Raw genomic sequence first — 12,766 nt, forward strand, 5'->3', positions numbered from 1 at the left:
TATTTCCATCATATTTACCTCATAACCATCCACGTCCCACATATTTACCTCTGACCCATTTCCCTCATATTTACCTCAAATCCATCCACGTCCCTCATATTTACCTCATACTCATCCATGTACCTCATATTTCCATCATATTTACCTCATAACCATCCACGTCCCACATATTTACCTCTGACCCATTTCCCTCATATTTACCTCAAATCCATCCACGTCCCTCATATTTACCTCATACTCATCCATGTACCTCATATTTCCATCATATTTACCTCATATCCATCCATGTCCCACATATTTACCTCATACTAATCCACGTCCCACATATTTACCTCAGACCCATTTCCCTCATATTTACCTCAAATCCATCCACGTCCCTCATATTTACCTCATACTCATCCATGTACCTCATATTTCCATCATATTTACCTCATATCCATCCACGTCCCACATATTTACCTCTGACCCATTTCCCTCATATTTACCTCAAATCCATCCACGTCCCTCATATTTACCTCATACTAATCCATGTACCTCATATTTACCTCATATCCATCTCCCACATTTTTACCTCATATCCATACGTCTCCCTCATTTTTACCCCATATCTATTGATGTACCTCATATTTCCCTCATATCATTCTTCCTCATAACATACCTCATATCTATCCATGTCCCCCATATTTGCCTCATAATCTATCCATCTCCCACATTTTTACCACATATCCATTGATGTCCCTATTATTTACCTCATATCTCCCTAATACCCATCTCCCTCATATTTACCTCATATCTATCTCCCTAAAATCCGTCTGCCTCATATTTACCTCACATCCATTAACGTTCCTTATATTTACCTCACATCTATCTCCCTCATATCTATCTCCCTAAAATCCGTCTCCCTCATATCTATCTCCCTAAAATCCGTCTCCCTCATATTTACCTCACATCCATTAACGTTCCTTATATAGTTATATTTACCTCTCATCTATCTCCTTCATATTTATCTCTCATCCATCTCTCTCCTTGTATTTACCTCATATCCAGCCATCTGTCCACCTCGTATTGACCCCATTACCGCTGCACCACACATGTGGCATATCTCCTCTCATTATCCCCTAGTATAGGCCTCTGCAGATCACTGCACAGACTGTAGGGGAAGGACACAGCAGGGAAGCTAGTACTGAGCATGTGCGTCCAACACTGAAAATGGACGTACACTCCAGCCGTCGTAGACACGTCAGGGGGCGCCATCACAGGTGTAATGTATACACCACACACTATGGTATTGGATGTATAACTACAAACATACTTCTATTGACATGTCCTATTGAGTTCTAAGGCTACGTGCACACGCTGCGGATTCTGCTGCGGATTTTTCCGCACAGATTTTGCAAAATCCGCAGGGAAATCTGCAGGTCAAAAGACTTGCGGTTTATCTGCAGTTTTCCTCTGCGGTTTGTCACCTCTACAATGGAGTAGGTGTAAAACCGCTGCGGATTCCGCACAAAGAAGTGACATGCTGCGGTTTTGAAACCGCGGAAAAATCCGCACTGTGTGCACTGCAGTTTTTGTTTTCCATCGAAAATAATGGTACAGTACACCCCAGCAAAAACTGCTGCGGATCCGCAGGGCCAAAACCGTTGCGGAACTGCAGCAGAATCCGCAGCGTGTGCACACAGCCTAAATATATTTTTGGTGGGACAACGCCTTTAATGGGGCAGAGATCGCACATGCTCAGTAATGCTTCATTCGCACTGTGGAGTTTAAACAGTTAATTGAGCAGAATTTGCACATGCTCACTACGTCTACGATCGCACAGCCGACTTTGGGACTGCCACTCGTGATTAGTCCTAGCGGCGAGACCCCCATAGATCGTACATTTATCATTTTAAGGTTTCTGGAGACGACCTCACAAGACCTAAGTGAAGTCACCTGCGAAAGGGATTATCGAGCGCGAATTACAGCTGAAAAACAAAATACGTCTCACGTAATCCCACTGACATTCTAACAACTGAGAACGCCAACCGAGCGTCCCGGGGGTAAGACGTGCATTCAGACATGACGCCATGTCGCCATAGTCTCAGGATTGTGACAATTCACCCGCAGAGGAAAACGAAATTCCACTCAGTAGAGACATAGCGGCAAGGACATCCATTAACTGAGTAAGAAAAATACAAATCTTCAAGGGGGTTAAAAAAAAAAATAAAAAAAAATGTGTATTGCTGGCTACAAAATAAGTTAACTGAGAATCCATCAGTGAGCTCAGATTGTAGGACAGGAGGGTTTGTGACCCTTATCTGTCTTTTTCTGAGCTCCTCTTAACTAATTACTAGCCACATGCCAAAAAAAAAATTTAAGGAAACCCAATTGCAATAATAATTTTTCAGGTATCTGACTATCCATTTGTCTTAATCCCCAGTCTTGACGTACCCTCCTGGCATTTGACACCGAACTGTTACCTGACCACGCCTTTGTCTTACCCCTTTATACTACGAGCCCTCCTGGTGTCTGACCCCTGACTACCCTGTCTCATGGCTTGGCCATGAGTAGTCACTCAGCGTCACACATCTGTTATAAATTCCATTTTGCAGTTTGGGCTTCCAGCAAAACTGGGTGACAACACCTGGTTGTCATACATGTGAATACGGGGTAGCAGAACTATGAGCCCCTCCTTGAGACAAAACTTAGGACAGGTCCAGCTACAGACAACTGAGGGCCTCTGTGCATAAACATGTGGACCACTTCATCCGCCATACTTGTATATCATCTCATTTATTAAAACAGATGCATTGTCATAACCTCCCTGGTGGTCTAGGGTTGTAAAAAGGTTAATGTCATCACCCTTTGTGATCTAGCGTAAGGAGAATGTTTATGGTTACTTTCATCCTCAGTGGAACATTTTGTCCTATTACAGAGAACCTGTAGAAAACCAGATTTTGCACTCATCTTCCTGCACAAAAAGTTAAAACTTCTTTTAGCACTTATACCAGTCTAAAATATCCAGGTGCTGTCTTGATTCTCATGCTCTGTAACTTTTAGAGTGGGTGATTTTCTTTTTGTCAGCATTCTGCCCGTACTATAGGAGCTGGAATTTTGTTTCCCTCATCTCCCAGCATGGATCGTTCCTAATTTTGCCAATGACGTCTCTGCTATGAACTAAGAGGCCACCTCTCTTTCATATCTGCATGATGTCTGATAAGCAGAGGTCGAAAGACAAAGACCCGCCCCCCACTTATTGTAGGGAGGCAAAGACCCACCCCCCCACTTATTGTAGGGAGGCAAAGACCCACCCCCCCCACTTATTGTAGGGAGACAAAGACCCACCCCCCCCACTTATTGTAGGCAGGCAAAGACCCACCCCCCCCACTTATTGTAGGCAGGCAAAGACCCACCCCCCCCACTTATTGTAGGGAGGCAAAGACCCACCCCCCCACTTATTGTAGGGAGGCAAAGACCCACCCCCCCCACTTATTGTAGGGAGGCAAAGACCCACCCCCCCCACTTATTGTAGGGAGGCAAAGACCCACCCCCCCCACTTATTGTAGGGAGGCAAAGACCCCCCCCACTTATTGTAGGGAGGCAAAGACCCCCCCCACTTATTGTAGGGAGGCAAAGACCCCCCCCACTTATTGTAGGGAGGCAAAGACCCCCCCCACTTATTGTAGGGAGGCAAAGACCCCCCCCACTTATTGTAGGGAGGCAAAGACCCCCCCCACTTATTGTAGGGAGGCAAAGACCTCCCCCACTTATTGTAGGGAGGCAAAGACCCCCCCACTTATTGTAGGGAGGCAAAGACCCCCCCACTTATTGTAAGGAGGCAAAGACCCACCCCCCCCACTTATTGTAGGGAGGCAAAGACCCACCCCCCCACTTATTGTAGGGAGGCAAAGACCCCCCCCACTTATTGTAGGGAGGCAAAGACCCCCCCACTTATTGTAGGGAGGCAAAGACCCCCCCCCCACTTATTGTAAGGAGGCAAAGACCCCCCCCCCACTTATTGTAAGGAGGCAAAGACCCACCCCCCCACTTATTGTAGGGAGGCAAAGACCCCCCCCACTTATTGTAGGGAGGCAAAGACCCCCCCCACTTATTGTAGGGAGGCAAAGACCCCCCCCACTTATTGTAAGGAGGCAAAGACCCACCCCACTTATTGTAGGGAGGCAAAGACCCGCCCCCTGTTATGATGAGTCACCGAAGGAGGAAAAAACAAAATACCAGCTAAGTCCAGAAAAACCAGAGAGGTTGGCAGCTATCGGATTGCAGACCCCTGAACCTATCCACAACAACTAGCAGTAGCCGTGGGGGGTTCCTACGGTGCCCTAGACCCCTCGATCACAGCCGGAGAACTATATAGCCTAAAGACAGAAAGGGGAAAAACTAAACTGCCCCAGAGCAGACCCCAAAGCAATAGGCAGCCCCCAACATATAATGACGGTGAAGCAAGATGAAAACACTAACACAGATAGAAAGATAGGTTGAGCAAATGATGGGGCCCAAGCTAACTACATAGGACAGGATAGGAAAGCTGCTGTCTGCCATCCGCAAAAACCCTATAAAAATGAGCCAACCGACTCATAGGAAAAACAGGCCCTGAAGTCGCTAGGCTTCAAAAGACTATATCAGCACTCAGGTATATTCTGAAGACGGAGCAAAATATCAACAGATCAGAGACAAAAATGGAATTCAGCTCACCCCTGGCCGGGGATGGCAGAACTCCCAAAAAACAAGGCAAAACAAAAACAAAACTGAAGAGTACAAAGCAGAGCAGAAAAACTTAGCTTTGAGATGCAGGAATCAGACTGGTCTCCAAGAATCCAGCAGGAAAATCACCAGCCAGGAAGAAGGGCATCGGCAGCCTTATATCCAGTCCTCAATTCCAGCCACCCAGTCATCATCTAGCTGCCCAGGTGTTTGGTAATCAGTCTCACTACCTTCCTTCACCAGAGGAGGGAGTTCATCAGACCTCAATGGTGAAGGGAAAAATGAACTCACAACAGCCCCCACTTATTGTAGGGAGGCAAAGACCCGTCCCCACTTCATGTAGGGAAGAAAAGACCCACCCCCCTCTTCATATAGGGAGGCAAAGACCCGCCCCCACTTCATGTAGGGAGGTATAGAACCACCCCCACTTATTGTAGGGAGGCTAAGAACCGCCCCCCACTTCATGTAGGGAGGCAAAGACCCGCCCCCACTTAATGTAGGGAGGCAAAGAACCGCCCCCCACTTCATGTAGGGAGGCAAAGAACCGCCCCCCACTTCCTATAAACAGAACTGTATTGATGATTTATAATATAAATTTGCATGCCGTATGTTTATGTTTTGCTTTTTTTTGCATTCTATCGGCAAATCCCTAGGGGCCCACCAGATTATCCTCTCCCTTTAGAACTGTGGGACCTCTCATTTTTACATGACCCTATTACAATCACAAATAAACATCACATCAAAAAGTAGACGTGAGTTTACAACGCTATCTAATCATTATTCAATGATGTTTATCTACTGATGTAATACGTTCAAACTCACCTTTCCTTAAATCAGAAGTCCATCCTTGGATCATCCTCTTAGTGTTCCTTTTCCTTTAAGTGCAAACATAAAGTCCAGAGATTAGGTTTGGGCCAGCATGTCGGGCTCTGTGCCAATTCCGATGCAAACTCCACTCACAATGAGGGACCCCAAGACGAAATCCACTAAACCGTGTTATATGTTGGTATCTTTGGTACCTTGTATCCAGCACTGCATAGTGGCTTCCTTTTATAAACAAGTGTGAACCGAGCCTTACGGTCCCATTATGTAAGGATGAGCAAATCTGCATTTAAACATGTTATTATTCTGATTTGGGCAAAATTGCTGCAAAATAAATGATTTTTTTGACTGCATATTGTGCTAAATACAGTCCTAGAGCTATAGGGTTTGTGAGCTCACGGTTTAGCAGCCCATTAGATGAATGTGGTGTGCTCTGCTGGGTGGAGTCACATTTATTTGCAGGTGCAGTTTAATTTTCTTTGGTGAGTAAGTGCTAAACAAATTTTGTCCAAGGAGTAAATGGCCATGGTCTCTATAGAGGCCGAGCTCTGTGTATATGAGTCTCCAGTGCTGCTGCCTCCTAAATGTACAGATCTGCCTAAACAGACTGGATTAATACAAGTAAGTGTTCACATTGGCACTGAGGTTCAGCCATTCTCTAAATACAGTGTGTAGTAAGACATAGCAATGCTGACATGGGGCCAGTCAGATGCCACATTCTCCCTTCAGGACCCACTTTAAGGCTGTGTGCACACTTTGCGGATTCTGCTGCAGATCCGCAGCAGATTTTGCTGCGTTGTACAGTACCATTGTATTCAATGGAAATTAAAAAACTCAGGGCACATGCTGCGGATTTTTCTGCGGTTTAAAATCAGCAGCATGTCAATTCTTTGTGCGGAATCCGCAGCGGTTTAACACCTTCTCCATTGTACAGGTGTCAAACCGCAGGGGAATACCGCAGGCAAAACGCAGGTCTTTTGACCTGCGGATTTTTCCAAATCCGCGTGGAAAAATCTGCAGCACCATCCACTACGTGTGCACATGGCCTAAGCATTACATGAGCATGGTTTGTGATTGGGAACACTCATTAGGCTCAATTCACATGCTGCAGATTCTATTGCAGAAAGCTCTGCAGTTGTCCCATGGACTGAACCAACCCTATCCAGTTTAACAATTGATTTTATTGTTTTTCTTTCTGTTGCAGAATTGTTTGCATTAAAATCTGAAGCATGTGAATGAGAGCCAACTATTAGGCTGCGGCTAGACAGCAACTTTGGCCTTTTTTTTTTTTTTATGCAATTTGTCTATAGCATATGTTTATTAAAGTTTAGTTTTATTCCCCCAGAAATGCAGCAAATCCTGTTTTTTTTCTGTATTTTAACATTCTCATTGCTTGTAATGGCTGTGAAAAAAAAAAAAAATGCTGAAAGCACTGACATGCTGCAGATTTCAAAAAGGTTGTAGTTCTCAAATTCTGTCGGTAAAAAAACTCAAGTTTGTGCATGAGATTTCTGAAATCTTATAGCCTTTGCTGGTATAGTAAAACACAGCTTATTTGCATAAAAAGACATAAAAAAAACGCTGGGTGTGAACATAGCCTTCAAATGTTAAAAAAAACTGCACATGATTGGCAATGTGCAGTGTCAGTGATTTTTCAGACCCATAGACATGTATGGAGTCACAGATAAGAATTAACTAATCAAAAATAGACCGCTCCAAGATTCTTTTGTGAACGCTGTCTGTCAAAAAACCCCTTTTATCTGAACAGTACCATAGACTTTAATGGATAGAACATGCATGTACATCTGCAAGGAGTTTGTATGTTCTCCCCGTGTTTGCGTGGGTTTCCTCCCACATTCTAAAGACATACTGATAGGGAATTTAGATTGTGAGCCCCATCGGGGACAGCGATGATAATGTGTGCAAACTGTAAAGCGCTGCGGAATATGTTAGCGCTATGTAAAAATAAATATTATTATATATTTATAACCTATTCTCGGGATTGGTCATTAGCATGAGATTGAAAGATGACCGCACTCCCACCGATCAGCAGATGCACACAGTGTACAAAGCCTGAAAACCGCAGCTCCGTGCACAGTGTAGCTGCCCTTCTTAGGTCCTGCAATTCCAATCACATTCACTACAATAGGAGCAGAGCTGCAGTACCGAGTAAAGCCACTACACGACGCTGCGCATTTCTAGGTCTGTACACAGCGTACGTCTAGCACTCGCTACCTGCTGATTGGTGGCGATTCCTGGTGTCAGATTCCCACCAATCTGGTATTGCTGACCTAAGTCGTGAATCATCCCAGTTCCCTAGGAACCCCCCACTCCATAGCTGCATGTCAATATTACATGGTCACTGCTGACAAATCCCCAGCCAACATGTTCACCACCCGTTTGCATTTTCCACATACTTTAGTGGAGATGAGGTTGCATGCAGTGTGCAGCCATTAGTAGACCCCCATTTACCAGGTAAGGTGAATATAAGAGCATGTGCACACATACAGTGTCAGACGCTGGCTTTCCCACTGAGTTTTGCCAGAGAGAGACTCTTCAGGACATATGGCAGCTTTTTCTGGCAACTTTTCCACCTTTATTTTATTTTTAGTGTGGTTTTTTTTTTTTTTTTTTAATATAAACTATTAGACAGGCTTCCAAGCTGTGGTAGCTGCCCAAAGAATGGCCTTTTTGAAATTGCATTGCAAATGTTCATCCTTATCAGTCAGAATCCGCCTGAAAGACGTCATCTGCACATACGCTAAAAGATAAGTCTGCAAAAAGTCACCTCAGCGTGGCCCCTGAATTTCGTCAACAATTAGGCTGGAGACACACTAGCGTTTAAAAATTCGGTCCAATATTGATCCAGAAAAGTCAGACGAGTATCATGCAATTTTCATGTGAGTACAATCTGATTTTGAACACATAGAAGCCGACTTACCTCTGATTTTCATGCGGATGATCCGATTGCGATGCGATTTTAACAAAGAGCAATTCTCATTTTAGTTTTCCAAGGGAGTGTGTGTGTGTGTGTGTGTGTATATATATATGTATATATAATGTATATATATCACTGCTGTGCATGTGATGTTACTAAATAAATTATTTTCCTAAAAAAGAAAAAAAAAACATGTATTAACCAGCAGAGGGAAAGGGGACAGCTGGGAGCAGATGTTTATTGTTAGGCGTCGGGTTCCTGCTGCCAGCAGGAATCCAGAGTCTCACATTCTGCGGTCTCCCATTATCTATCGACCGCAGAGTACATTTCTCAGCAGTCCCAGACACTCTGCCTAGACCTGATCTGTGGGTCTGGCTGTTGCTACCACGTTTGGGTCAGCAATAGCAATGCAGGCTGCTCAGCAGCAAATCGCTCCAGAGGCTAAGTCCCTCCATCGCTCTACTGGGCATATTCATGAGAAGATCTCCCACTGGAGATCGGGAGTCACATGCCCAGGTCCTTCTCGTGATCTGATTGGTCCATCTCAGGGATCTGGAAGCTTCCGGAAGGTCCCGGCTATAAAAGGCTCGCATGGCCGCTCGGCCATGCGCTAGTATAGACTATTTGTTAACTTTGTGAATGATGATGGATGCAAGAACCTGCGAATGACTCATTAAGATCCCCTCCCTCTGACACTACGAGTGTGTATAGGGACTTAGGTTTAGAGTCAGCGCCAGCCAGTGGCAAGCTACAAGCCACAATAGCATCCTCCACAGTGCTAGCGTCCGACAGTGCGCCTACTACCAGGCTTTGTCGAATAGCGGCAGTGTCTGTCGCCGTGCTGCAGCCTGCAGCTCCTCTTCGCGTCCGCAGTTGCGACGCCGCATGCACTGTAGGTCTAGACGGACTCTGACCCTCTGCTTAGGGCCCAGCTCCTGTGACCATATACCGTGCGTGCACTTCTCTGAAGCCTGTGACGTTAACAGGCTCAGCCTTTTGTGTTTAACACTTAGGCGTGAATAAACAGAGATCGCTCAGCGCACCCCGGGTGACGTCTAACCCGCGTGCGTTATACCGCCTTATTGCACGTCCGCCATTATCTAGCAGCAGTGTTTACACCTTCTGCACGGTGGACCCCAGGCGGCGAACGCACTTTACGTTATTTAATATTTAGTGTGTTCCACCGTCCCTAACAGTTTATAGCCTGGGAAGGGTATAATACCCATGAAGCATCCCAGACTGTTATCAGCTGAAGAAAACAAAAAGTCTATTCCATCTCCAGTTAAAAATATTCATTTATTCACATAAAAGAAAGGCGTTTTAAAAAAGATGACAATAACATCTCGCACCAAATTCACTGAGATGTTAGGACAATGGTACAGGAGAGAGAGTCCATCAAGTGGAGGACATTTAAGCAATGCATTTTGAACGTAACTTGGATGTTTTTTGTCAAAGGTTTGGGCTAATACTATTGGCCTAGGAAGGGGCCATGGAAATTGTCCCCATCCCAGACTAAAAACATCAACTTTCAGACCACCAGAAATGGCACATCCTTGAGATGTGCCAAATCTGGCACTTAGCCTCACTATTCCCACTTGCCATGGTGCGGTGGCAAGTGGGGCTATAGTATTGGGGTTGATGTCAACTTTGTCTGGTGACATCAAGCCCAGGGTTTAGTAATGGAGAGGCGTCTATAAGACACACCCATTACTAACCCTATAGTCTAATTGTCAAAAACGAACACCCAGAATAAAAGTCCTTTCATTTTAACAAATGACAGACTTCTTTATTGACTCTTAATTAACCAAAATCACTTATACTCGCCTTGCGCCCAATCCATTGAAGCCCATGTCTCCTATAAAAAGTGTGCTGTGCAATTTTTTTCCCCTCCCACACCCATTGACTTCTATAGGTGAATGCAATGTGACTTTCGCATACAATTGCAGTGTGTTTTTTTTTTTTTCTTTCCAGTCCAATCATGATCAGATCTGATCTGGAAAAAAAAAATGGCAGATGAACGCACAATGATAGAATAACATTGGTCTGAATGCAATCTGATTTTTAATTGGATTGCATTCGTCCGATTTATTTGCAAGTGGGAGCGAGCCCTTGCTGTGTTTCAACACAGTTTTCAGCCACATGGCGTTATTCCTATCTCAGCCTTTTAGCACTGGAGACGCAGCGAAGGAAACATCTGAAAGCGTCAGTTACGCCATTTTCATAATTCCCATTCGTTCCCATAGCAGTCACAATTTTGCAACTGCTAATTTAGCCTTTAAGTGATGGAATCCTCCTATGGGTGCGATGGATGACGTGTGAGCCTAGCGCATGGAGGGTAATTATTAGTCAGTGCTGGGGTGAGAATTAGGTTGGGGGTCTTTTATCTATGTCACGCCCTTCAAAAAAGCCATTCAAATTCTTGCTGTGACCTCTTTCATGTCTGTAAACCGGGTAGTATAACCATTTTACAACATGGAACGTAGTTGGTTTTCCTGTGTGAAGCAGAGCCACAGGCTGTGCTTCATATTAGACTATTATTTTCTTGAATACTGAAGTTTTTCAGTCTATAGTAGAAGTTATCGCAGGATCAAGTGCCAAAGGGACGAAAAATTAAGGTGCAATGAAAAAAATAACTTTTTTTGTTAAGCAATTAAAATGAACATATTTGTTGCCACATCCATACACTTGGATGCAGTGTACAGGAAGGGCCACAGTAGGCTTTATCTGCTCAGAAGGCTGAGAGCCTTCGGAGTTAGGGGGGCACTCCTTGCATCCTTCTTCAACTCTGTTGTGGCATCAGTCATCTTCTTTGGTGTGGCGTGCTGGGGTAGTGGCATATCAACCAGGGACAGGAATAGGCTGGACAAACTGATTAGAAGGGCCAGCTCTGTTCTGGGATGCCCCCTTGATCCAGTTCAGGAAGTAGGTGACAGGAGGATACTGGCCAAGGTGAGCTACATCCTAAATGTGAGAGGGAGCGCTATCGAAAGTCCTTCCTTCCTGCTGCAGTTAGGCTGTATAACCAGCACTGTCCAAAACGGAGACCGACCCAAACAGTGAACTGATAGATCCAAAGTTGTGATTGTCCGGTTATATTTTTTTTTTTTTTTTTTCGTATATGTACCTACCTACTGTCAATGTAATGCCTTTATGCATCTGTATCTGTACTTGTTCCTGCCTTGCTGCTGTAATGCTTTGAATTTCCCCATAGTGGGACGATTAAAGGATTATCTTATCCAATTAAAATATTACATTAATTCATAATGAATACATTGTAAAACAAAATAATCCAAATTTATTCTATTTTGGTTGCTATATCTTTCCCCCCATAACATCCAAAAAAATGCCATAAAAACATTGCATGTGCCCCAAAATAGTACCAATAAAAACAGTCATGCAAAGAAGAAAAAAAAAGCGACCCATGATACAGGGCCATCGATGCAAACTAAGTTATGACTTTCAAGAAGGCAAGAAAAAAATTAAATGTTTCGGGAAGGAGTTAAAGAAAAATTCCCAGCTCATTCTATAGAAGTAAAAGTTGGCTGAGATGGTGCCACTCTGTGCCAAGCGCTGCTCGTGTAAGGGACTGGGGGTCCACTCCTGGCATCGGGACCACCTGCTCTGTGGTGGGTCATTCTGAGCCTGGATATGAAAGTGCAATCACTATGTCAAAACTAAAGACTTACGTTTTACCAGGGGGGAAAAAAATCCTTTATAATTAGAAACTAGTAATTTACAGGCTCAGGGTAAGATATTTATGGCAATGAGTGCACCTGTAAAAGACCCTGCGGGCCACTGGCCGGTGAGTGCAGTAGATGGCAGTGCTTGACCTGAAAACTGTCCCCAGGGTGGAGATCCTAAATGTGTGTTTTTAGGCTGATTTCATCTCCAGGCGGAGCTGTGTGCCTGCACAGTGCACACTTTGTGTTCTGTGACCATCTACATGACTGTCTCTAGTAGGTGTAAACAGTTTGGGTTTATGAGAGGTGTTGGGTGACGCTGGAGCCCACCCACCTCTGACTAATCTCACCCTGGTTAGGTTTCCTAGACTCATTTCTCTGCATGTCCAAGAGTCATAAGGAGGAGAAGGAGCACGCCCTACATCTCAATGGTATCACTAAATGTGAGTATTCTGAATTTGCTTTTATTACTTTTTGTTTTTAACTGATATCAGTCCAAGTCTAATACTTTGCTCCTCAGGTTGGTCGCTGATGGACAGTGTCTATTAGATACCTGTAGACTGAGCTTGTGTGACACTCAGATCTCTACGTATTCTGGGGCTAAAGCACAGAAGTCATTCTG

At 44.5% G+C, this 12,766-nt stretch overlaps 1 protein-coding gene and 1 long non-coding RNA gene across 5 annotated transcripts in view; one reads left to right on the top strand and one right to left on the bottom strand.

Moving 5' to 3' along the window:
- The window catches only part of LOC141046931 (uncharacterized), a 44,783-nt gene extending 38,873 nt beyond the window's left edge, over window positions 1–5,910 (bottom strand). Inside the window, exon 1 of the long non-coding RNA XR_012219699.1 lies at window positions 5,527–5,910. This is a non-coding gene — a long non-coding RNA (uncharacterized lncRNA). The remainder of the gene's footprint in view (window positions 1–5,526) is intronic.
- The window catches only part of ANO1 (anoctamin 1), a 119,216-nt gene that overhangs the window by 5,387 nt on the left and 101,063 nt on the right, over window positions 1–12,766 (top strand). The gene's annotated exons all lie outside the window — the stretch shown is intronic.

Source organism: Dendrobates tinctorius, unplaced genomic scaffold (assembly GCF_039654945.1).
Source record: "Dendrobates tinctorius isolate UK_male_01 unplaced genomic scaffold, ASM3965494v1 ptg000124l, whole genome shotgun sequence".
Taxonomy (NCBI): domain Eukaryota; kingdom Metazoa; phylum Chordata; class Amphibia; order Anura; family Dendrobatidae; genus Dendrobates; species Dendrobates tinctorius.